The sequence below is a fragment of the Melitaea cinxia genome, chromosome 5 (genome assembly GCF_905220565.1).
Source record: "Melitaea cinxia chromosome 5, ilMelCinx1.1, whole genome shotgun sequence".
Classification (NCBI taxonomy): Eukaryota; Metazoa; Arthropoda; class Insecta; order Lepidoptera; family Nymphalidae; genus Melitaea; species Melitaea cinxia.
Window position 1 is genome coordinate 10,345,335 of NC_059398.1, and position 26,815 is coordinate 10,372,149.

The 26,815-nt window shown below is 33.4% G+C and overlaps 1 long non-coding RNA gene across 1 annotated transcript; it reads left to right on the forward strand.

Moving 5' to 3' along the window:
- Positions 1–409: 409 nt before the first annotated feature.
- LOC123654034 lies at positions 410–26,082 on the forward strand. Its single transcript, XR_006743179.1, has 5 exons — positions 410–500; positions 2,362–2,364; positions 13,756–13,768; positions 24,412–24,416; positions 26,072–26,082. It is a non-coding gene; the product is annotated as an uncharacterized LOC123654034 (long non-coding RNA).
- Positions 26,083–26,815: the final 733 nt, after the last annotated feature.

Sequence of the window (26,815 nt, forward strand, 5' to 3'; positions counted from 1 at the left end):
CTTGAATTGAGTTTGATAAAATTGCAAAATATTTTTGGAGATTTACCAAGCGGTTACAGAAAATTTGATTAGTAATTTTACTATACAGTTTTGTAATTTTATTCAATAATTGATCATAAAAATGTTTAGTAAATTTACTACGCAGTTTCGTAACTACACCAACCAATTCATTTGAATTGGGTTTGATAAAATTACAAAATATTTTTGGAAATTTGCCAAGCAGTTACAGAAAATTTGATTAGTAATTTTACTATACAATTTTGTAATTTTAATCAATAATTGATCATAAAAATGTTTAGTAAATTTACTACGCAGTTTCGTAACTATACCAACCAATTCATTTGAATTGGGTTTGATAAAATTACAAAATATTTTCGGAAATTTACCAAGCAGTTACAGAAAATTTGATTGGTAATTTTACTATACAGTTTTGTAATTTTAATCAATAATTGATCATAAAAATGTTTAGTAAATTTACTATGTAGCTTTCTTATTGTACTGTACAATTGATTTCAATTGAGATTTTTAAAACTAGAGACATCTGATGTTATTTTACCAACTTATTATTGTTGCTGTTATTTTATTTTTGATACTTCCTAATATCCTGGAAGTCGTTAATTTAAATAATTTAAACGTTAAAAATATAGGACTTAATTGATTAATTTAAAATTAAAATATAAATAAAAATTATTACATATTGTTTACGTTAATAAAACCATTTATTGAGGAAATAAAATAGTAATACTAATAGCAGCATAAAATAATATTGATACTTTACAAAGTATCATAAACAATTTACGCCAAAATGACAAAAATAAGCTGAACGATATAGTTATAAATAATAGTAATGGAACAATATAAACTAAACTAATTTTAGAATAAAGTTATCCTATATCATCTAATTAAAAAGTAACAAGTTATGGATACTAGTCATCGGATTCATCAGCAAGGTAGGAATCAATATCTTTAGTCAGTTTGAAGACTTTAGGATGGATTTTCGTTGCTTTTCTCTTACCACCTCTCTTTGTACCCTTGGGAGGACAAATTTGTAAGAACAATCTGTAACCAAAATTAAATCTTAAATAAATTTTAACAAGTAAAAAGAAATAAAAGTGCAAATTGTAATTATTATTCAAGGAATGGAAGTTAAGAAGACTTGAATCACAGAGGAAGTTGAACTGCTTCTGAAAGATCATCTGAGGACTAAGGTATAAGGCTACGGGATGCTTCTTAGGAAAATCATGGAAATACAAAATCTAGTACAGCAAATTTGTACAACTGAAAAGAATAAGAGGAATTTCCAATGAATTCATTAGAATTCGAATTTAACTATTGTTTCACAATCTTACTAGACCACAGATTAAATTAAAATACGCACAATGTTTGTAAATTTACGAAGCTTGGAAACGAAAGTCGACAGCGTGTTTAGTAAAATTAAACAAGGCTAAAGAAAAATAGTATTTTTTAGTAATTTTACAATACATTGTGTAATTTTACAATAAAAATAGTAAAAATACCAAAAAATTTTTTTGAATTTTCAATAATTCCATTGTAGTTTCAATTACAATATTGTTTTGTAAATTTACAACAAAAGTAGGAATTCAAAACACAAATAATGTTCGTAAATTTAAGGTGCTTGGTATCGAAAATTGATAACCTGTTTAGTAAAATTACACATGGCTACAGACAAGTAGTATTTTTTAGTAATTTTACAATACATTGTGTAATTTTACAATAAGAATAGTAAAAATACCAAAAAAAATTTTTGAATTTTCAATACTTTGATTGTAGTTTAAATTACAATATTGTTTTGTAAATTTACAACAAAATTAGTAATTCAAAACACAAACAATGTTAGTAAATTTAAGGAGCTTGGTATCGAAAATTGATAACCTGTTTAGTAAAATTATACATGGCAACAGACAAATAGTATTTTTTAGTAATTTTACAATGTATTGTGTAATTTTACAGTTCAAATTGTAAAAATAATAACAAAATTTGTAAATTTCTAAACACTTCACAGTAATTCGAATTATAAAATATTTGGTAATTTTACAAAAAAATATAGTATCTCAAATTACTAAAAATTTTGGTAAATCTTCAAAGTTTGTTATTAAAATTTAATAAACTGTTCCGTGAAATTACAATACAAGTAAGATTTATACTCTAAGATTGTAAAATTAAAGCGCATCTTAGCAAATTTTCTCATATGTCTTGGAAAATTACTCAAAATGTGTTATAATTTGAATTCATACACACTGATTAGTAATTTAGCCATCTCATGTTGAGTAAAAAAATGATAATTTTACAAAAAATTTTTACAGTGTACTGTTTATTTTATTCTATATCGATTATTTATAGTATGTTTATTAGTTAAAATATTTACTCCTGTTAAGTTTTTATTATTTTTCCGCCATTTTATGTACAAAATTAGATGTTAGAAATAATGTGTGACTACAATTATACTTCTGTCTCCACTCATTTGTCCTCGCATGGAACCGAATAAAACTCGAAAAATTATTAATTAAATACACATTATTAGAAATAAGTCAAAAAGTACTTATTAGATAGCAAATAAATAATGAGATCACATAGCAAGCACTACCTTTCGATTTAAAAAGAATCATCGAAATCGGTCCGGTTCATCCGGTAAAAAGTTATGAGGTAATAATTGTGTTTGCTCGCAAACGAAAAAAAAAACCGACTTCATTTACATCGACGAGTAATACAACGTAGATCGACGAAAAAATAGTCAAGTAACTACGCGTTATCAAAGATTACTCAAAAAGTAGTTATCAGATCTCAATAAAATTTATATGTGACCACATGACAAATATCAGCTTTCGATTAAATTAAAAATTATTAAAATCAGTACACCCAGTAAAAAGTTTGATTTCTCTGGGATCTCATCGTCAGATCCTGGTTTCCTTATTATGTTACTAAACTAGGGATATCTTCTTTCCAACAAAAAAAGAATTATCAAAATCGGTACACCCAGTAAAAAGTTATTGTGGATTTTCAAGAGTTTCCCTCGATTTCTCTAGGATCCTATCATCAGATCCTGGTTTCCTTATCATGGTACTAAACTAGGGATATCTCCTTTCTAACAAAAAAAAGAATTATCAAAATCGGTACATCCAGTAGAAAGTTATGCGGTATAATACAACGTAGGTCGACGAAAAAAGCGTCAAGTAAAAACGCATTATTAGATATAACTCGAAAAGTAGTTGTTAGATCTCAAATAAATTTAAATGGGACCAATTGACACACACCACCTTTCGATTAAAATAAAAATTGTGGAAATCGGTCCACAGGGGCAAAAGTTCTGATGTAACATACATTAAAAAAAAAAAAAATACATTCGAATTGAGAACCTCCTCCTTTTTTGGAAGTCGGTTAACAAACATTTTAAAAAATACCGTCGAATTGAGGAACTCTTCCTTTTTTGAAATCGGTTAAAAGAAGTAGCGGAAAGATTACAAACTTTTATTGTAAAGTAAGATGCCACACTTGATAGTTAGCGGGTCACATCAAGATTATAATCTCAATTAAGTTATGCAGATCTATATAGATCTACTTAATACTCAAGTACGAGTGAATTTTTAAAAGATTTTTGAAATTGCTTAGTGGTGACTATAACCATTTTGAGGATATCCTATGCTTTGGAAAAAAAAATCAGAGGAATGCGTATCTGGCAAATTTTTAGTGGTAGCTTGGCAAATTAAGTTTCGATTCTTCTCCAAAGCAAACATTCTCTTTCCAGCCCTTGATACGTACATCCGTTAACAGTATTAATCATTTAAAGTATCAATCTGTCAACTTCAGCGAGTTATACAGCTTTTAAATGATATTCTCAAACTTTTTAGTCAAAATACTTTTAACGAGGCGATGTCTGAAATATAATTATGAACTTGAAGTAGTTTATTCGCAATAAACATTGATGTAAACAATTTACAAAAAACAATTATGTTTCAGGTTTTTGCATTATATCTACTTTATTAAACTTATTTTTAAATTTGTATTATCTTATTGTAAATTGATTTCGTAGCAATGCAATACCCGAGGTTAGATGCTTTATAATTTAACCGACTTAAAAAAAAGATTCTTAATTTTACTGTATTTTATTTATCTGTGTTACCTCAGAACTTTGTGCTGTGTGGACCTATTTTTTATCAAAAGGTTGTGCTTGGCACATGGTACCATTTAAATTTTATTGAGATTTGAAAGTGCTTTTTGAGTTATTTCTGATAAGGCATGTTTAGTTACCAGTTTTTCGTCTATTTACATTGTATTACTCGACCGACTCACCGAGTAGGTCGATGTAATTGAAGTCGGTTTTTTTCGTTTGGAATCAAACACAGTTATTTATTACATTTTCTTTAATAAGCAATTAAGCTTTTTGCTATTCATAACACATCGTCCTGTCATAACATCGTGCGAAATAAACGCTAACATTTTATATAATTCGTTTTCCAAAGCCGAATTGAAGTCTTTCATATGTTTTTAGGTAAACAAAACCATCGAAAACATTATATTATTGTAGTAAATTCTGAAATTATTTCTCAGTTATTGTATTTTAAGATTGTTTACAGAAGGAACACATTAGCGGTATACAAAGGCTCCGCAGGTGGGTCGGCGATTAATCACAGCGAGGAATTCGCGGCGGGGGCGGAGGCGGCACGGCTGCCCTAGTGCCGCCTCGGTAGCCCGCCGCGGCGCACGCCCCGCCCGCCCTGCCGCTCTCGTGACAGCAACACATGGCCCGCGCCACTGACCCACGATAACTCTTATTTACTCTTATACTTTACCTCTGCTATTTAAAAGGTAAGAATCTTAGACAGTAGTAATTACTATATTCATAGCCGACGGAAATGTTTTTAAGTAATGAGTATCTAAATTGTAATTGCTTTCTTTTTTTTTTTTAATACAAGTCTCGCTGTCCGAGTTTAATAGTCGAAGGTTGTAGTCTGTTTACTTATTTTACAGTTGATTGAGTAAGGTTTGATAAACAACAGATACAGAGGCTTTAATGAAGTAGTTTGGCGGGAAACGAAAAACGAATTAAATTTAAATACAGTAATGCATTGTTTTTTTATACAAAATGTTAGTATTATGTTAATAGCAACTGTAGGTAATATTTTACCTTTTCAATATTACGTATAAACAAATATGACTATGTATGTATCCAGGCTACATTGTTTTCATTTAATGTTAAGTAAGTTTTCATCTAATAATTTCGATAAAAGTAACTCCTCCGTCTTCGTAACTTGTTCATAACCAAATCGCCAGTCATTATCGTCCAATTATTTCCTATTGGTATTGGGGTGATGGTCTCGATAAGCCGCTTGGACAATTCTGAATCGTATTTCAGGTATTGCTTGTGGAAGCATATTCCGTGTAAGGCGATTAATAGAATGTATTGTTGACGGTAACGGAATTGCACTCGTGATGCATATCGACGTGTGAAGGCGAAACCTACCGTGTCCATTAGTGCTGATACATCACTTTCTGCGCCTATAGGCCTTACAACATGCAACTTACTCGGCAAGGTTGTAATTATTTGCAATACTTATATACAATGTATTTATAATAAAGACTTGTAATAAAACAAATTGACTGTAAAATCTATATTGATTATAACCATAATTACATTTCCGTTACCGTAACCGTTCGGTACGGTACCGTATAATAAAATAATTGTTTAATAATAGCTATTATTCAACGGAATAAGTCACAAGTCGCGACAAAAATGTAACTTTTAAGTATACCTACTTAAAATAATTAGTCGGATTCATGTATAAGTAAATATTTGTTTAGGGGTTTTCTATTGTTTAAATAATAAAGGCTATAGGTACATTATCTACAATCTGCAATAGATATACCTACATGCTTGGCCGACTACAGACATCTTTTTGTTATCAAAGAGCTGCATATGAAACATACGTACATATGTACCTACTTAACCCGAGATATTGCTTATTCTCACTTATGAATAGGGGCCGGGGCATCTTTTCCTTTCTTTTTCCCAATCGACTCACGTATCATGTATAACATAGCAAACTGTTAGCATTTCTTGTACGAGAAATAGAAACTGAGATATAGAACGTACGTACTTAAAAGTTACGTAAAAAAAAACATTTAAAAAAGAGTGTGTCTTAGACTACACGAATGAAGTAAGACTTTCTATCTTCACTAACGTATATCTCCCGCTAAGCTACTGTTAGCCTCGCTCGATCACACTTTTCCTAACGCTCTCGTCACGCATTCACCAGCTTACTCCCCAAGTCAAGCTTGCGTAAAGAAGTTTAAATTCACAAAAATTTAAATCTGCGAGACACCTGAATATAAGAAACAATTTAGTGTTTTGTTTCGGGCTATGCGCTTTAACCTGTAACATTCCACTGCTAGGCATAGGCCTCTTTCCCCATGCAGGAGAAGAATCAGAGCCTAGTACACCACGTTGCACCAATGCAGGTTGGCAGATATATTCGTCTGTGTGCCGATGTCTGTATTCCGTCTGTGTTTAAGCGCCGACGACAGGGTACATGCACCATTACACCAGAGCGCTCGTCATGATCCTAGTGTTGATAGTGATTGTACATTTATATTTTTATTCGTTGTTAGGGTTTATTTCTACTTAGACTAATAATAATATTGTATTCAAGTAAATAAATAAAAAAATAAAAATCTAAAAGAAATGAAAATCTACTTAAATTTTATTTTAAGTGGCTGTTACTTATGTTTGTCACTAAGTAGAGGAAAAGGGGGCAGCACCTGCCGGTGGGTAACCTCGGCCAGGTCTTAGATATAACTCATATAAACATCCTTTGTATTTAGAATCAACTCGGTTGGTCTATTTTGCCCGTGTGTCCATTCTTTATTTGGGACATCATTATACAAATAGAAAACTGGCCGGGACTACCCCGCTTTTCACTATATCTCAGTGTAAAAGGAAAGGATAGAGATGTACTGATTTACTGTAGGTGTGGTCTTATACTGTATTTGGATCAAGTTTGTTTCAAACTAATAAAACACGAATTGCCAAAATAAGTTATAAGTGATTTCGTTTGGTTCAATCATAAAGGCAGTCGTAAATAAAGTCATTATAATTCGTATTTTATAAAACAGACCCACTTATTCAATATTTATATTCTCGTAAAGGTTACCAGTATTGTCACGTACACTGTGGCTTAGTATGAATTTTACATGTTACATAAATAATTTATGATTGTAGAGTATAATCCCAATCATCCCTGACAAAATATTAATATATTAATATAATAAAGTAATACAATAAGTTTACTCAAAGTTTGTTCATTTCGCAAAGATGAACGTGTTGGCGAAACTAGTTCTTTGACTTTTCTTTGTCGACTGTAATAAGTATTTTCATTAGTTTTACATTACGTTGAAAATAATTCTGTTAATAGAATATTTCCTATTTATTTATAAATAAAAGTGATTGATTTGTGGCAGTAAGGTAGAAGTATGAAACTTAGCTATAGACTATACAACCTTTTTGGAAATTCTACTGTTAAAGGGCTGTATGTTGCAACCTTCTTCAACTTTGTCGTCGACATTAGGGCAAACTTTGTAAATACAAATAGCTACCCAATCGTAGGTATATCTTAAAAATATTTATCGCGTTTTTAATCACCTTATATCTTTTAAATGAGCAATGCCGTATTCATTGTAATAAAATACACTAATAGGGTGCACTAATACATATGTATGTATAATTTTATAATCTATTGTGATGTATTCTAATTTCTATAACAATTATTTGTACACTTCCGAAGAAATCGCTCTTTTAGCGATAAGACCACCTTTGTACATCTTCCTCTAATTATACTACTTTTGTTTGTTTCTTTTAATGGTGTGCAATAAAGAATATTATTATTATTATTAATAGGGTGCATAACCTGCTACGCCATCTTAGCGGAACTTATAAATCAGTTTTTCAATAACGCCGGCGTTGTTTTCCGCTGCGCCCTGCTCCTAGGCCTGAGCCTAATGCCATCGCTACAAGGTCGACTTGATTGAAAGCATGCGCGTTATCACGGTTACGTTGGAACTGGTTGTTTGAAAGTTAACAATTACTTAAAGTCTTATGTAAATCTAGTTTAATATTAATTATTGAATAATTTTTAATGATACACATATCGTCATAGCTTTTTGTAAAAAATATCATGATTAACTACATAACACCTACATTACATACACAGATTTACATTACACATTTCAGTACATTTTTTAAATGATAAATATGAAATATGAATTCACATAAATGAAAAGAATACATAAAAAGAATCAAAAAGCTACTTAGCACACACTTAAATTTCCGAAATCTTATTAAAGGTACAAAAATCAAAATCCGTACGCTGTTCCGGTTTTACTTTACTCTTTTAGTGTGATTAACTATATAAACAGTGACCTAAAAGAAAATAGACGTCAAGACTAGAAAACTACTAGCGATTAAAAAAGCACACCAGCAGAAAGCAGAAGTAGAAAGACTGTATTTACCAATAAAGCGGGGAAGAAGAGGGTTAATAAATGTGGAGTACATGTATTTACCATAAAGCACAAATTGTTAAGTACGAGTACAAGCAATATCTACAAGCAGAAAGCGATCATCTAATCAGAGCAATAGTACAGCATGATACAAGTAGGGGTAAATACTCAATAATGATGGCAGTATAAGAAATAGAAAGAGAGCTACATCTGTCACAAGGAAATGCACTATCAGATGAGAAAATTAGGAAATCTATAGTAAAGGGGCATAATGAAATACGGAGAAATAAACAGCTAGGTCAATTTAAATGGATTAAAAAACAGCAAAAATCTCCAAGTATCGAACCTTCAATATTTGCAATACACGACCAAGCAGTTATGACACAACAACTCCAATTTGACACACTTAAGGAGTAAGTAAAGTGCTTGGAGATACTGTGTACAACACAGAGACACTCAGCAATTGTCAGGCACACAGTAGTTAGCAGACATACTGCACTCTCTCAACACAACTCACGAACACAAACAATTAAAGTCGAGGAAAAGGTAGAGGAAGGAGAAGAAGAGGCACGCAACGTGTGCCTATAGAATAAGAGGAACAAAAATGCCTATTTTCTAGTGGGTTACGAGACAGGGTATTTGTTTAGACCGACATAAGCCGTGAAGGCATTTACCAACCAACATTGGAATAGGGAAAATATTGTAAGAGAAAGCAGACCGCTATCTGTTTGTAAAAAGTAAAAACAAAATAAATGCCAAGGTCAACGTAAAACAACGATGTATTTACATAATAAGTATCTCTTGCGATTAGATAGCAAAAATGCACGTAAGCGATTTTTTAAGTCCAATTTACAGTATAAGACTTTGGTTTATGTGAAGAATTAGGTCTAAAAACACCTCTAAAGTCTGTGTAGACTATTATGATATATAATTCTTACCTCTTGTTCGCTGGATTAAAAAACTTTTATTTTAAGCTTTTTATGATTTTCATCATCATCATTACAGCCTATACAGTCCACTGCTGGACATAGGCCTCCACAAGCTTACGCCGAAAATAACGTGAACTCATGTGTTTTGCCCATAGTCACCACGCTGGGCAGGCGGGTTGGTGACCGCAGTACTGGCTTGATTTTTTTGATGATTTTAAGAACATGGTTTACATTTGGAACTACTCGTATATTTGATTTTACAGTAGTAATAAGAGATATATGTTGAATAAATATTTTACTGCCCAAATGGAATTTAAGCCAAATTAGTTTTTGTTAGCGTTACCTATACCAAACCAGGTTACTAGGCCATGACTACTACTATCGTTGAGGTATATAAGACTAGGATTGTTTGTCTCAGAAGAATCTACCGATGCGCTTTTTCTCTTTAACTGTATATGGTTTAGCAACAAGAACTTTGTTTTCTAAATAAAAATGACACAATAAATTTAGATGACAATGATTCAAAATTTTATTGTATTGAAAAGAGTTAGTAGATTGGCAATTATGAATAAAAAATGATATCTGATAAATATCCACTACGTCCACAGCTAGAAGTTTTTTATTAAAGTTTTTAATCACTTTTGGACTAAATTATACAAGTTTGTTTATTTCAAGCTTTTAATTATTTTATAAATCAACAAACGACGTACAAATTACACATGCACAAGTTTTTCATATTTTTTTTAAACAATTGGTTGTATAATTTAAAAACAATATTTATTTACGTGACTTAAAATTAAATTAACTATAAAACTAAATAAAATAATGTATAAAACTAAATCAAGAGAACTTTGTGTAAGAATTATTGTTAAAAATAACAAAAAATAGTGACAATCATCCCGTGGTCATCGGTGATGTAACTGATGAATTAATATGGAAAATCACGTGAGTCAGGGATTATGATATTATATCACATAGAATAAATATACAATGCGAGACTGTTCCCCTGAGAGATGCGAACCAGTTGGTAGTGGCGATATGCCCTGTATCCTGTATCTCGTACAATTCGTATTTATTTTCATATTTTATTTACGATCGACTCTATCGCACGCGCTTGTGTTCTATCCATTCGTGATAAATAAAGAAAAACTTTTCGTTATTGAATAGATATTTTATTATAATTGAATGAAATCTAAATAAACTTACTGGGAGTTACACATTCCTTACGTAGCGAAATTTATATGTATATTGACTAATTAATTTAATATAATTGTGTTTGAAACGAAAAAAAACCGACTTCAATTACATCGACAAGTCATACAATGTAGGTAGACGAAAAAATAGTCAAGATAAATACGCATTTTTAAAGATTACTCCAAGAGTTGTAATCAGATCTCGATGAAATTTAAATGTGACCACTTGATAAACATCGGCTTTTTATTAAATTAAAAATAATCAAAATCGGTACACCCAGTAAAAATTTATGCGGATTTTCGAGGGTTTCCCTCCATTTCTCTGGGATCCCATCATCAGATCCTGGTTTTCTTATCATGGTACCACACTTGGAATATCTCCTTTCCAACAAAAAAAGAGTCATCAAAATCGGTTCATAAACGACGAAGCTATCCCCGAGCATACATAAAAAATATATAATTATATATACGGTCGAATTGAGTAACCTCCTCCTTTTTTGAAGTCGGTTAATGAACACGATCAGTTTCTTAGTTGTAAATCATTAAAAATTAAGACATTTTATATCTGTAATTTGGGAACGGCCACTTTCCGGAGAGAAAGTCCTTTATCTGGAAACACTTTCGGATGCAGCACTTATATATGATCTGTCTTAAATCAAGATCTGAAAGTTGATGTCGTTGCTGTTCAACCGTTGAGCAGTTTGTTCATCAGAAGCTGATCTGCACTATAGTGGCCATATTACAGCGTAACTTATAACATGCTATGCGATGGTCCAACAGCTTAAGAATTTAATCTTCGGAAGCTAATCCTGGAAGGCCAGGATCTGTTAGGGTCATTTTTACTATTAAACTGCATAGCATTTGCATATATTGCATCTAAACGAACATGTAAAATTTTAACTGCGTAAAATATATTTGGACTATTTCGCGTAAAATTTTATCTCGTCCAATTAAGCTCATGATGTAAAAGAAAAGATTTCGATTAAAATGATGTTAGTTGCAAAATGTGAAATACATTAACCATAATCACAATAGATAGGTGTACATTTTTTTACTGCTAGTGTTTTAGAAACATGTTTGTAGGAATTTCAATTTCGCTTATGACGAATGTCATTGCAAAATCTCTCTATTCACTTTGACTAGGTCTGACGCATTGGGAATCCTCTGTAGTGTTCGTTGTAAATCGTACCATGAATATTGTAATTACATTTTTGCATTCAATTCAGTAACCTCTTTCATAAAACTTTTTTTTATAAATTTTGTCAAATAGTTACTATTGTTTAATTAACGGAGAAGTGGTTTTTTTGTATGAACAAATTCCATTGACGTTGTCGTACACTTAGTTTCAGTGGGTAGAACGCGTTTTTCCCAATTTAAGCTAATTGTTTAAATTTTTGGTGTTATATTTTTGAGACATGTAATAAAACTCATTTTTAGTATTTCAGAAAGTAATCATGAATCATATAGGTACTCGCATACGGTTCATATTTGGTCTTCGGAAATATGACCATGTGTCCGATTTTCGTAATCAACTCAAGTGGCTCCCTATCTGCTTTCGCAGGAATACTCACATGCTTTCTTTACTTTATTGTGTACTTTTCCATCCTGATACTCCCCTTCACATTCATGAGCGTTCTCTCAGGTCATCTTTAACCTTAACACTCAAAACTCATTCCCATACTACTTCCTTTTATTCAAACTCCTTTTCTGTTAAAGCTGTACAACTTTGGAACTCTCTTCGTCTCTCTATAATACAAGCTCAATAACTCTATATTGTTTTAAAAAATATCTAAAGGCGCATTTTTTGTCACTGAAAAACTCATAAATATCATTAGCATCTCATAATCTATCATGTAGTATTTTATATATATATATCTTTTTCTACGCCATGTCCTATGCCCAAGGGTTGTCTGGAAGAAATTGCTCTTAGTGATAAGACCGCCTTTGTACATCTTTCTATATTATTACTATTATTACTAGTAGATAAACATGAAACTTAAAACAAGGTAGTTAAATCAGATTTAAGATACATAAATCATTTTTTTTTCTAAATCGATAAACCGCTGAACCGCTGTTTAGGCTAACGATAAGTGTAGAGCTCGCTAAAACCTCATCGAAACCGTATCTGGTGACTGTACATGAATTAAAACTTAACAGCAACTACATCAAAGCCGCACTCAGACCACAGTCGAAACGATACCGGATTGAATTGAAATCGGACAAAAATTAAACGCTGACTTAATTCTATCATTACACAAATCTTAATAACGTAACCGTAACAGTTTTTTATAGCGGCCTTATTGATTTACATCTGAGTCATAGTTGTTGCTTATAACACAGAGTCCACAGTGTTAACACAGAAGCCTACGCGGTCGAAAACGGTGAAATCGCAGCTGCGGGGCACTACTTACATAATAATAGCTTTACCTACGCGGTACTATTTAGACACACTGATTAAACTTAAAATTGCATGTGATTAAATACTTGCATCAATTTTCTCCTATCGCCTTGTTTTAATAAATACGCTTTGCTATCGAACTCATGTGTTAAACTAGAAATTTACTATATCTGGGTATGTAGAGCTTAGACTGTATAAGGATGAGATTCTGGACGATCCGTTCACCAACTTTAAAGACCAGCTCCTGTGACTAACAAATATATATATATATATATATTTATATATTCATAAACAAACCTTGTTAACCTTTTTTCCAGTTTAAGGGGTGTAATGCAAGTCCTTGACTGCAATTTTCAGATTGATATAATATACGTTTTTCTTTTTTAATTTCACGCATAAAATGACTCAAAGAATCTCCTTATTAATATTATTACTATACCTGTGTGCTTACGTTTTAATATAATCCTTACAGCGTCAGCTTGTTCACTGGTGATTGCATCATCAAGTTGCAATTCACTAATTAATACCTCTTATAACGATATGAAATATTAATTGTTGTTGTCAGAATTGTTCAACCTTTCCTTCGAGTCTCGGCTACCATAATTAACCTTGTTGAAATTAATTGATGTAATATTAATATATACCTACCAATACGTTACAATACGATTATTAAAAAATTTTTTTTGTGAAATATAGCACTGTATAAATTTTTAAAGTATCCTCATAGAAGTTTAATTTTAGTTAAGATATAATCAACTCTCGACGTATACCCATCAGAACATTTGGTTGTCTTTGCAATTCTGATGAAGAATAGTATTCATAACTCTAGGTATGTATGAGTGAAAGTATAACGCGGAATATATAACAAGTTTTCCGCTGCAGACATGTGATAAATCGTTTCTAGATCAAAAAAAAAGTGTCAGCTAAATATTACTTGATGGAGCTTGCGCTTTTGGGAAAACTGCCAAATAATTTGCTTTGCTCCTGTTTCGTTTGTTTCTCTTATTTTTTCCTTGTTTTTCCTATTAATTTTCCACTACGAAAATATACCTATAATGTATTAATAAATAAAAATAACTGGGTTGTTAATTTACGTAATCATAAAACCTAATAAATTTAGTTAGTGCAGCAATATAAATTATAATGATGTTTTCAGGCTAGATTTATAATACACCTGCAATGTGAGGAAGGTATTATTGAAAGAGCTTGGTAACTTCCCTGTCTTGTTATTGTTTCTATATAAAAGAGATAGTTTAGAAAAAGGTTTATAAAGCCGGAAAGTAAAGAAGGTCAGTTGTTTAAATTTCACAAAATACATGCAAATTTTATACTTCTTAGGTAAACGCAGAGTCAAATACAGATAGAAATAAGTAAAGGGCAACCCTTGCTTCTTTGAATCACGCATTATTTTAGTCGTTGATGTTTTCTAATAAATAATAAATCAAGTTTTTATCTTGGTCTGACAGAGTGATTGCTTCCATTATCCTAATTCAAAGTATACGAGTAGAAGCGAGTATGTTTCTGAATGCATAATCTGCAAATATATTGTTTTTTTTTTTATCCAATCCCATTTTAGCAAATCAATTTTAAAAAAAAACAAGAAAAACAATTTTCCTCGTAATCATCTGGGGGCACGGTAGTGCCCCCGCCAAGACGAAACAAAAAAAAAAAAAAAAAAAACGAAAAGCACTACCTATCTTTTCTCGAAGTGCTTCGTCGTTTTTTTGAACCCTCATAACTTGGGTTTGGATTATACTAGATAAACAAAATTCTGGGGATATGATGTCAATAGTGAACTTATTAAACATATAAAGTTTCAATTGCATAGCTCTTATACTTTAGATTTTATTGATATCTAAAAAACCCCGATTTCGTCACTCACTGATGATCATCAAAATTCATAGAGTACTTCCTGAAGTCCCAGAAAGCTGAAACTTGATATGTAAGCTAGTATTAGTACACAAACAACAAAAAAATTCTAAAACTTGGAACTTTTACCCCCCAACCCTTTAAACTAGGAGATGGAAGTTTGTATGAGACTTCCGCAAATTTTGATGCTAGAGGTCTGAAAATTGATATAGGGACTCCTTGTTATTAATAATAATAATAAAATACATAAAAAAATAAAAATCGGTTATTAGTTTATGTTGAAAATTTACATTTTGTAATTTTGGTATTTAAGTTTTGGCGGAGATCACCGTTTGCATATCAGTTCAACATAAAATCAAAAACAGCGTGCTTAAACCGAATATGGTGAAGATTGGATGATATTTATGGTATAAAATGTGTCGGAGGTAAAATGCAACTATAATATTGTCATAAGCAACTTACAAAAAGAAGTGAAATCCCACCAAAAACATTTTCATGTAAAATGTTGCCAAGACGAGATCATATGGCTCGCACTGTCAAAAAGTTATCAGATCTCATGTAGAGCCAAGCTTCTAACTCTACACGCCCTAACTCTACAAGCCCTAACTTCACAAACTCTACACCTTAGTCAAAATATGTGGCTTGGCCGTTTCGTTACTACCGGCTGCCGATGTTGTAGATGACGACTTTCCTGTCTCATTTATATAAATATATTTTCTCTTTTTATTTTCATTTGTATTATATGTATATCAATTATTCTTCTTCTTTTTATTTTTTCTTTAATAGAACTATTGTATGACAGAAAAGTAAAAAACAGTGAAAAAATTTTTCACCTTACACCCACGTGACGGTAGCGAAACGGCCAAGCCACATATTTTGACTAAGGTGTAGAGTTTGTGAAGTTAGGGCTTGTAGAGTTAGGGCGTGTAGAGTTAGAAGCTTGGCTCTACATGAGATCTGATAACTTTTTGACAGTGCGAGCCATATGATCTCGTCTTGGCAACATTTTACATGAAAATGTTTTTGGTGGGATTAATTTTTTCTGACAATGGGTCAAAGAAATAAATGTCACGTTTTAAAACGATTAATGTATTGTTATAAAAGCTAGTTCTAAAGTAAATACATCTGATCTTTTTTTGTAACTTTTTTAAATGTATTGACATTGATAATAACTATTTTTTTTTATATATTTGTGATTGATATTAACTAATACGGACCATCTATAAATTACGTCACACCTAAGGGGTATGGGTCACGAAGTGTGATATTGTGTGACAACGGTGGGATGAGGTCCAAAATTTTGTGACATCACATTTCAAAATATCTTATATATAAAATTCTCGTGTCACAATGTTAGTTCCCATACTCCTCCGGAACGGCTGGACCGATTTTTATGAAATTTTGTGTGCATATCAGGTAGGTCTGAGAATTGGCCAAGATCTATTTTTATACCCCTAAGTTATAAGGGGGAGGGGATTAAGGGGGTTAACAACATGTATGGCAAAACAACGTTTGCGGGGTCAGCTAGTAATATATATAACTGTTATTATTAAAACATTTTTATTTTCATAGTTATTATGATGTAAAGGAGGGCGACGTCTATCCATACCATTTGATACTTCAGCTGCTAATGGTGATCTAAGTAAGTCCACTTTTTGTATAACATAATCAGGCAATTTTTTAGTTTAACAAATTTATATGAAGTTTACTCAATTCGACCGTATATATATATATATATATATATATATATATATATATATATATATATATACCAGACTCCCAGATAACGATTTTATTAAAACAACAAGTGGTGAAACATACACGTACGCATTTTATATAAACTTATAATTACTTAACGTTATGCTTTGCCTTAGCTTCGCTTGGCTATGGCGTGGCGTCATAAAGGCTTAGCTTATACAATGTGGTGTGGCGTTACATTATTGAAAAATAATTTAGAAGGAAATAAAAATAAAGTAATATAAATAGAGTAATTTATAAGTGTAATATTGCTAAATATTATGTATTTATTTAAATGTTTTTAATGTTTAAGATGTAGTTATAGTGTACAATAAAGTATAAATAAATAAATAAAATATGTGACGTCAAACTAGGTAGACGATAGGGGGGTTCGTAAATGTTATCATCTATGACATGGAAGGGGGGTTAAAAATTGTGAAATTCATGTGACGTAATTTATAGATGGCTCCTTAATCTGATGGGTTCCTTAGTTTATCCGCAAAATTATGTATGGTTCGATTAAAGCAAAGTTTCAACTAAAATACTGTCTAATAACTAACAATAATTGCTGTCTATTGGCTAAACTCTACTGACATTTTGAAACTCCCGGTGTTTCGGCGACGTGACAGACGACTTGGTCGCGGAAGGTAAGACAGTCAGTCGCGTTTAGTCCTGTATGAGTAAAAGTGTTGTATTGGCCGTAGCGATATTGAATTAAATTTCGACCAAAGCAGAAAATTGAGAGTGGGTGTAAATTATTCGGTCAATGTTTTTCGGAGTCAAATCTGAATTTGACTCCGATATTGTTACGAATTAAAATATTTTAACAAACACACTATAAATATATAAAGAATTACCTATCCCATATAGATTAAATATATACTTATATGGTACCAGGTCAAGGCGGCATTTTACTGAAATTGTTGAATAATTTTCTGAAGTTCAAACGAATCGTAAGGTAAGTGCTAAAAGCACGCGATATCTATTAGTTTGCTTTTAGAAGTCAGGCACCTCACCATTTTGACATAAACAAATGGATTTGAAGTAGATTTGAAAAAAAAAATCATTAAAATATTTTGTTTCAAATAATAATATACTATTAGTGTTTAGTAAACAAGCTATATTAGCACACATTTATATAAGATTTTCGTATAAATATGAAAATATTTTTATTAAATAGGTACTAAACAAATTTAAAGTCAACACTTAGTATATAACATTGCTCGTTTTATAAGGTAGATTAAGGCAGTCGATTATCGAAAAATGTTATTTAAAGTTTACAACTGTGTAAAATTATTAACAGTGATACCCAGGGTCAGTTTAACAAAAAAATGTGTCGATGGGACGTTATTTTTAACCGACTTCCAAAAAAGGAGGAGGTTCTCAATTCAACTGTGTTTTTTTTTTAATGTATGTTACATCAGAACTTTTGACCGTGTGGACCGATTTCGACAATTTTTTTTTAATCGAAAGGTGGTGTGTGTCAATTGGTCCCATTTAAATTTATTTGAGTCGATCTACGTTGTATTATACCACATAACTTTCTACTGGATGTACCGATTTTGATAATTCTTCTTTTATTGGAAAGGAGATATCCTTAGTTTAGTACCATGATAAGGAAACCAGGATCTGATGATGGGATCCCAGAGAAATCGAGGGAAACTCTTGAAAATCCGCAATAACTTTTTACTGGGTGTATCGATTTTAATAATTTTTAATTTAATCGAAAGCTGATGTTTGTCATGTAGTCACATATAAATTTTATTGAGATCTGATAACTACTTTTTGGGTAATCTTTGATAAAGCATAGTTACTTGATTATTTTTTCGTCGATCTACGTTGTATTACTCGTCGATGTAATTGAAGACAGTTTTTTTTTTCGTTTGCGAGCAAACACAATTATCATTACGTCTATTGTCTGACACAAGGATTTACATCACACTTTTATTTTTTACATTCGGAAAGTAATCACGTGATATCGTCATTGTGTTCGGAATTACTTATTTGCTTATCGACCATCTCAACAATTCACCCCAGTCGGCTTCCGACTCGCATTAGTAATCTTTGATTGCTTGAAAAAAAGTGAATAAAAGGAATTTTAAATTAGCATTTATATAACCATTTTCGTTTTAACCTTAATTGTGGTGTAATCAAGGACATCGTCAAGGGTGGAGCAGGCCTTCAATAGATAGTGAGAAAGAGCTGTTTCAATTTTTTTTGTACCCAACTATTTTTGTATATATCTTTTTATAAGTAAAGAACATAATTTAAAAATACATATTTAGTTATTTATAACTGTATACGAAAATTGTATTCAGATTAAGTAAATAATAGATAAGGATAAAAACCGCACTTTAAAATGTCGTATTAGGACCAAGTAGGTAAACATGTTTCATTTCACATATTATCTATAAAAATAATTTATAAGTATGTATGAAATGAATCACCGAAATGTACAAGCATGTATACGCATAACTTCCATTTCTGAACGAAGGCACAAAATTGGATGACTCATTTTTTGTGTTTGTTATTTTTAAGACAAGGTTTGTATACGAAAAAGAAAATTATCAAAAAATATTCATGTAAAAAAAGCTAAAAAATTCCGCCGAAAGTAGCTGACTAATACTTATTTATTAAATTCAATAATTCAAATAATAAAAACGGCGTGAGGGGTCTATGGACCCTCAGTCGGAACGAAGTTCTTTCGCTTTTTTATAGACGTTTGCTTTCAAGTTACAATTTATATTGAAAAAAATATCAAGTAAACAAAGTTAAATTGAAAAATTTCTAAATATATTTATTTCTATATAATGATTTGTGTGACTCTCGATGATAGCTCGTCGTATTGGATGGACCTCACTGCTGGCGTTCCACAAGGTGGCGTATTATCTCCTTTACTGTTTTCTGTCTTTATTAATAATGTTTCCCGTGTTATCACTTCTCCCTTCCATCTGTATGCAGATGATCTACAAATATACCGACACTTCAGCTTGACGGAGTTGGATGAGGCTGTTGGAATTTTAAATAATGATCTTGCTGCTGTTCAGGTCTGGGCTGAGTCTTTTGGTCTGCTAGTAAATCCTGCAAAATCACAAGCCATCATTATTGGTAGCAGTCGGTTAAGAGGCAGACTTGACTGGGAGTTGGTACCTAAAATATGTTACTCTGGGGTCCCAATCCCTTACTCTGATAAGGTTAAAAATTTGGGCCTTATTATGGACTGCAACCTGTCTTGGAAAGCTCATATTAACGAAATCAGCAAGAGAATACATTACTCGATTCACTCTCTCAAGCGTCTCCAGTATTTTCTTCCCTTCAAAACCAAATATATGCTCGCGCAATCCCTTCTACTACCTATCCTTGACTATGCCGATGTATGCTATCTGGATGTGACAGAGGAGCTGCTTAGAAAGTTGGAGCGACTTCAGAATCTCGCAGTACGCTTCATTTTTGGCTTGCGAAAGTTTGATCGTATTTCTCACTTCCGTGCTCAGATCAAATGGCTCCCTATTCGCCTTCGCCGTGATATGCATATCCTATCTACTCTCTTTAATATCCTACGTGATCCAAACTCTCCTTCTTATCTTCGATCCCGTTTTCACTTCCTACCCTCTCCTAATCGTTCCAGGCGCCCTGGCATTACAACAAAGCTGGATGTACCAAAGTGCAATACAAAATTCAAACTTAATTCATTTACGGTACGCGCCTCTATACTGTGGAACAAACTCCCAGAAAGTATCCAAAAAAGTCCTTCCCTTGTCTCCTTCAAACGAAAATTAAAGGAGCACTTTATTTCTCAAGTCAATTTACAATCATAAGTATATAATTACCTTTCTATTATGTTATGTATTTGTATGTATTTATGTATGTATGTATGTGTGTATATATGTATGTGTGTATGTATGTATGTATAAATGTAAGGTATGTATATATATGTATGATATGTCTGTGTGTATGTATTTATACTTATAAGTTTGTAATATATTACAGTTATTCAACTATTTTCTCAATATTGTTATTTCTTGCACTGTGTCCCCCGCTATATGACACTCTCTCTCATGACCATTGGTTGACTGGAAGAGATCTCTTCTAGGGATAAGTCCACCTTTGCCATCAACTATATATGTAATTTTCTGTACATTCTGTTCTTAAGTGCAATAAAGTATATAATGATTTAATGTAAAGAGTAAGGATATATGTAAAAAGTACAAAGATGTACAAGGGATAAATAAATTAAATAAAAAATAAAAAAGATAAATCAAACACCAATGAATGTAGGATAATTTAGATAACAACAAATAAAAATTAGGAACTGTAAAAATTTTATTTCATTAAATATATTTTTTTTTTAATTTTAGAAATTATAATGAACAATATATAACATATCTTAACTTTTGTTCATGATATATAAATATTATCATGAACAAAAGTTAAGATATGTTTAATATAATAACTGGTTTATGGTAAGTAAAATATGAGACATATGCTTAAGATCTAATGTTATACTATAGCAAGAAGTGTCAAGCAAAAGTATTGTTACGCTTTTGTCAATCTCACTCCCATCCCATTCAGTGCGTGTACCGCGCGATAAGGAACTTCGTTCCAATCATCAATTTCAAATAATGCATTATAATTATTTATAGTTTGACAAATTTAGGTTATATAGGAAAATATAAAGTTCTTTTGTTAAGTTTTGTTGACCTTCCTCGATCTACGTTATCAACTCGGGTCACGTCCGTGTACAACCAGGTGGTTATTTTCCGTCGGATAAGGCTACGCCGTAGCAATTAATTTTTGTAGCGCCATCATGTTCGCCACATGTCGATATCGACCTATAATAGGAATCTATGGGTACGCATTTTTATTCACATATGCGGTGTATTTTTCTCTTTTCCATTTGTATTTTACAGGTTGCTTACTAATTGACTTAATTAACTTACAATATGTTCGACTCTAGCATAGTAACAATTAACACCCTAACATTTGGGTTTTAATATTTGTTATTTTAGTGTTATTATAAACGGGTTTTAGTATTAGATATAAACGAGACATATTTAATCGTCTATTGCTATTATTAATTGTATCTACAGTTTTCATACGTTCGCGTGTAAACCATACTCTCTATATATATTATTGTTAAATGACCGGTTGGAGGTATGTGATGTTCATTTTTCATACTGTACAGTATATAAACGAAATAATTTACGCTATCCATACCTCGACATTTTCTGGCATCCCAAAGCAGTCGTTGAAAATGTGAATTCGACAGTAACGACCTAAAAACATCGACACTCACGTCGTCTGTGCGTTTTAATTCTACTTTTTTACTTAGACCGACAGCGTGTGTTTTTGCAGATGTCAATTATACTGTCTGTCTTCTGTCGATTCAATTTTTTTTTAACTCGTACATTATAGAGCTCGTAATTAATGCAGTATTCGGCTTGAATTTTCTCTTTGGTAAATTATTTATAGATTTTTGCACTAACAACTAACACTAACGTGTAGGCACACGTGAAAATATCGAAAAACAAAATACATTTCTATCATAGCCATTACCAAAAAAAAAAAAAAAGTGAACAATTAAAGAAATGTCTACTTACTGAACGAGATTTATGGCGTTTATACTCGTCGTGCATCCGAACTAATTTAACTCTATTGCTGACGGTTGCATTAATATGATTTTTTTTAATCATTAGCAAGCTTATGTAAGTATTATAAACTTTGATGAATAATAATCATTTTCATCACTTTCGTATAGACAAATAACGGAACCACGACCCTTAATCCAGATCATGGTAACAATTAGGTTACGTGCAATATGCTAAGAGTCTCTCATAGCGATTTGCTAATAATGATAAGTGGGTCTGGGTTCCAGATATATTCCAGATATAAAGTGCATTATATGCTGCGAAATTTGTAATATACTATATATATTGTTTATATATTGTTTGTTCTTCAATTTTTTTTTAAATTTATATAGAAACGTTTTTAAAATTATTAAACACATAAGATGTATTTGTAGGAAGGAGGTCACACTGGTTAATTACAATGTAAGGTAAAACACAAGATAGTTTTTAGTTAACGGGGTTAGACGAACTTCCTAGCATAAGATGGATTCACCGTGCGGGTGCCAGGTCCATCGTGTGACAGAGGGAGAAACTCAGAGCAGTTCCCAGGACTTGCAACCTAAGTGTAGGTGTAAGGCCCCCTTTAACGCCCACCTTCACTGCTCGAGTTTGCCGCCCTGCTTAGCCAAATTATAGATCGTAATGTAATATGTAACAATTAATTCGTTTGCACAAATTAATTATTGAAAGAGTCTAGGTTAAGCTAATAGCAGGATACAACAAGTGCACCGTGCCAAGCTAGAGCCAAGACTACCTTAGCCGCTTTTTTTTCGGATTGTCTAGTACTGTTGGCCTCTTCGGCCTTCACAGTGTCACCGGTCAGAGGGGCCGGGTACTATAGACACCGGCTGCGAAGGAAGATGGGGAGCTCTCTAGAAGGGCTCGGGATGTCCGCTCGTCCCAAGGGTGTCTCCTAGTGAGATCGCACCTCGGCTTAGGACGAAGTCGGTGTGGAGGAATTGTGCGGAGCGTTGAGACGGGCTACGGGTGGTCCGCTACGCGCCTAGACGCCTGCGAACTGTCAGAGCGTGGGGACCTTGCCCTCGCCGGCGGCGGCGGCGGCCGGCGGTGTGTGAGTGTGTGTCGTGTGTGGTGTATATGGCGTTAAACGCCGTGATCCTATCGTCAGGGCAGGTTAAGACGTGCATAGGACGTCTTTGTACTGTCTGTAAGTTTCCTCTACCTACTACAGTATTTGCAAGCCTCTGCTACAAGAGGGTTTGGGTGACTGCACGCTCTTTCAATGTGCCGTGGCGAGTATTTTGAGGTGCTTCGCGATCAAATCGATCTTAAGGTCGCGATGTAAATCGACATTATGCACATATCACGGCGAGTGCGTGGCGGTGCGTAAAACTTATTTTGAATTATTTGAATTCTGTAGATGAAAGTCGGCTTAACATGAGCGAAGACTGGGCACGCGTAGATCATAATAGGTCATACGCAGGCCTTGTCGTAATGTCGTCTTATTCCTAAGAGACATTTTACTACTCCCGCATAGCAATGTGTGCATTCGACCTAGTACGAAAGCTGCCCTGTTTCGGACCCGGTTGATGTGGGCTTTGAATGTAAGTTTACTGTCGAATATGACGCCTAGATACTTTGCTTTTTTTTGCCAAGGAATCGGAGTACCGGATAGGGTTATAGTCCCGGATCGACCTTTTGTCCAGAAGACGTGATTGGTGTGTTTTACAAAGTGCACTGGTGCACTCTTTTCGGGTTTCACTTTGATCCTCTATTTCCTGAACCACGCGCCTAGGGCGGTGACCGCGGATTGGAGTCGAGAACTTATAGCCTCGACGGAGGTATCTGAGGTGTAAGATAGCCGTGTCATCGGCCAGCTTGGTGGCTTTGTTTTTTGGAATCGGGATGTCATTCGTGTACATCGAATAGAGAAGCGGAGAGAGTACCGAGCCCTGAGGGACTCCGGCGCGGATAGGAACGGGGTGAAGACAGAGTGCCGTCGACCCGATAATCTAAAAGTGCAATTTGACAAGAAGTTTCGTATGATGCGCGCGAGATTATCTGGCAGTTCTAGCTGGTAGAGCTTGTATATCAAGCTGTTATGCCAGACTTTATCAAATGCGCCTTAGCCGCGGTTGCACCGGTCGTTTTATACACGTCAGAATGACTCGAGTAATAAAATGAGTGAGGGTAAGTGAGTATCGGACGATGTACTAGGTGGCGTGATCGGTACATCTGTTGTTTATAAATTAATTGCTAATTGAATGCGCCAGCGCACATATTTATATAATAGGTATCAGTCATAAGTCATTTATTTTAAATGAATTATTGACGTACTCGTTCATGTAAGCACTTTCGCACGTCGCGCCGCAACGACATATTCGCTTTATTTTTTTATTACCAACATAATAATAGTGGTATATAAATAATTGAAGTAAATTAATAATATATGGGATGAAAATTTTTTTTTAAATTCTTGCGTATTATTAGAACAATAAAATCCTTATAATTGGCAATACTGTCTTGAAATCCAAAAAGTATTATAAAACTAACTCCATTTCATCTTATCACTACGTAGTATAAAACAAAGTCACATCCCGCTGTCTGTCCCTATGTATATATGTATGCTTAGTTATGCTCTTTATAACTACGCAACGGATTTTGATGCGGTTTTTTTAATAGATAAATTAATTCAAGAGGATATATTATAATACATGATATATATATATATATATATTTATATATATATATATATATATATATATATATATATATATAATACATGATTGTGACTGATAAATTTAGAGGTTTCTAATTTGATGTCATAAATAAACATATTTTTTGCCCTTACATTGAAAATGCTGGCTGAGCCCTACGACTTAGATCAAAATAATGTGCTACAGTATTGTAAACCTTCAAAAGGTGTACTAAAAAGTCCAAGAAATTACAGGTAGTAAGGCCTAGACCCTCCTAGCTCCTTCCCCACTTCTGTAACACTTCAACCTGTAATATGCCACTACTGGGCATAGGCCTCTTTCCCCATGTAGGAAAAGGATCAGAGCTTAATCCACCACGCTGCTCCAATGCGGGTTGGCCCACTTCTCTATGAAATAGCTTTTAATGCGCTAAAATTTTCCACAATTCACTCAGGTACGTAAGTTATCTTAAAATAACAATAAATAAGCATCTACGTATATAATTTAAAGAAGATTTTTCGCATTTTCTGAAAATATTTACCATAGAAGTGTATTTTTTTTACACCATTAGAAAATAGAGATTTCAACGAACAAAAATCCCACAGACTTTTTAAAAAAAGCTGATATTTTGACCGATAGGAGGATTCGATTGGGTTGGGCAGCGTTTGGCAGGCTTCGTCGAGTCTTCACTTCGAAGATTCCGCAATGCTTGAACATAAAAGTCTTCGAGCAATGCGTCGTGCCTGTGTTAATATACGGAGCCGAGACGTGGACACTGACGAAAGGACTGGTCCACAAGTTTAAAGTCGCTTAACGTGCAATGGAACGGGCTATGCTTGGGGTCTCTCTCTCAAAGATAGAATGGCTAAGATCTAGACTAAGAAAAACCGAATTATGGGGTTTTTGGGTGTGGAGGGCGGAGGGTGTAGGGGAATCTATACAAGGTAACACTGTCACACCTCAAAACCCCATAGTTATGGAGATATCCATGGTTAAAGTTATGAGGTTAGAAGAAGAATTTAAAGCTATTATAATACCTTTGAGCTCGTACTGTTTGCATTGTGTGACAAATCGACACTTTTAAACAAAACAACGCATCAGACATAATATTCTAATAAAATTAGTAACATTGCGTGCTAGAATATAGGTTTAGAAATTCGAAAAATACCCAAAACCGAATCGGAGCACCCCACTGTCCACGTGGTCTTGGTCTGTCCTACCCCTAGAGTGTTTTTTTTTTATGCTGCGGAACGGAGCATGAGTGAGCGTGCTTTCGCACGCAAGGGCGGAAGGGCTGCACTTCCCGCAGCGCCGGAGCCAAGCGTTTCTCTAACTTTCGAAATTCTTCTTCTAACCTCAAAACTTTAACCATGGATATCTCCATAACCATGGGGTTCTGAGGTGTGACAGTGGTACCAGGGGTAGCGTTCCCCAGCCCCTTCCCCCCACGGTCCTGAAATTCGGTTTTTCCTAATCTAAAGCTTTACCGATAGAATTAGAAATGAGACTATCCGCGAGAGAACGAAAGTAACCGACATAGCCCACAGAATTAGCAAGTTGAAGTGACAGTGGGCTGGCCATCTGTGCCGCAGGACCGATGGTCGTTGGAGCAGACGGGTCCTGGAGTGGAGACCGCGTCTTGGCAAACGCAGTGTGGGACGTCATCCGGCCCGTTGGAACGACGATCTATGTAAGATTGCCGGTGTAGGCTGGATGAGGATTGCGGAAAAATGGGATGTTTGGCGTGAACTTGGGGAGTGTAAGGTTATGTCATCGAAGATATGAAAACGACTGGATCTATTCTAATCTGATTTATTACTGACCTCCATCTCAAACGTTACACATTATTATATAAGTACTTATTAAGGCACTATTACGCTACTACTACATATAACTT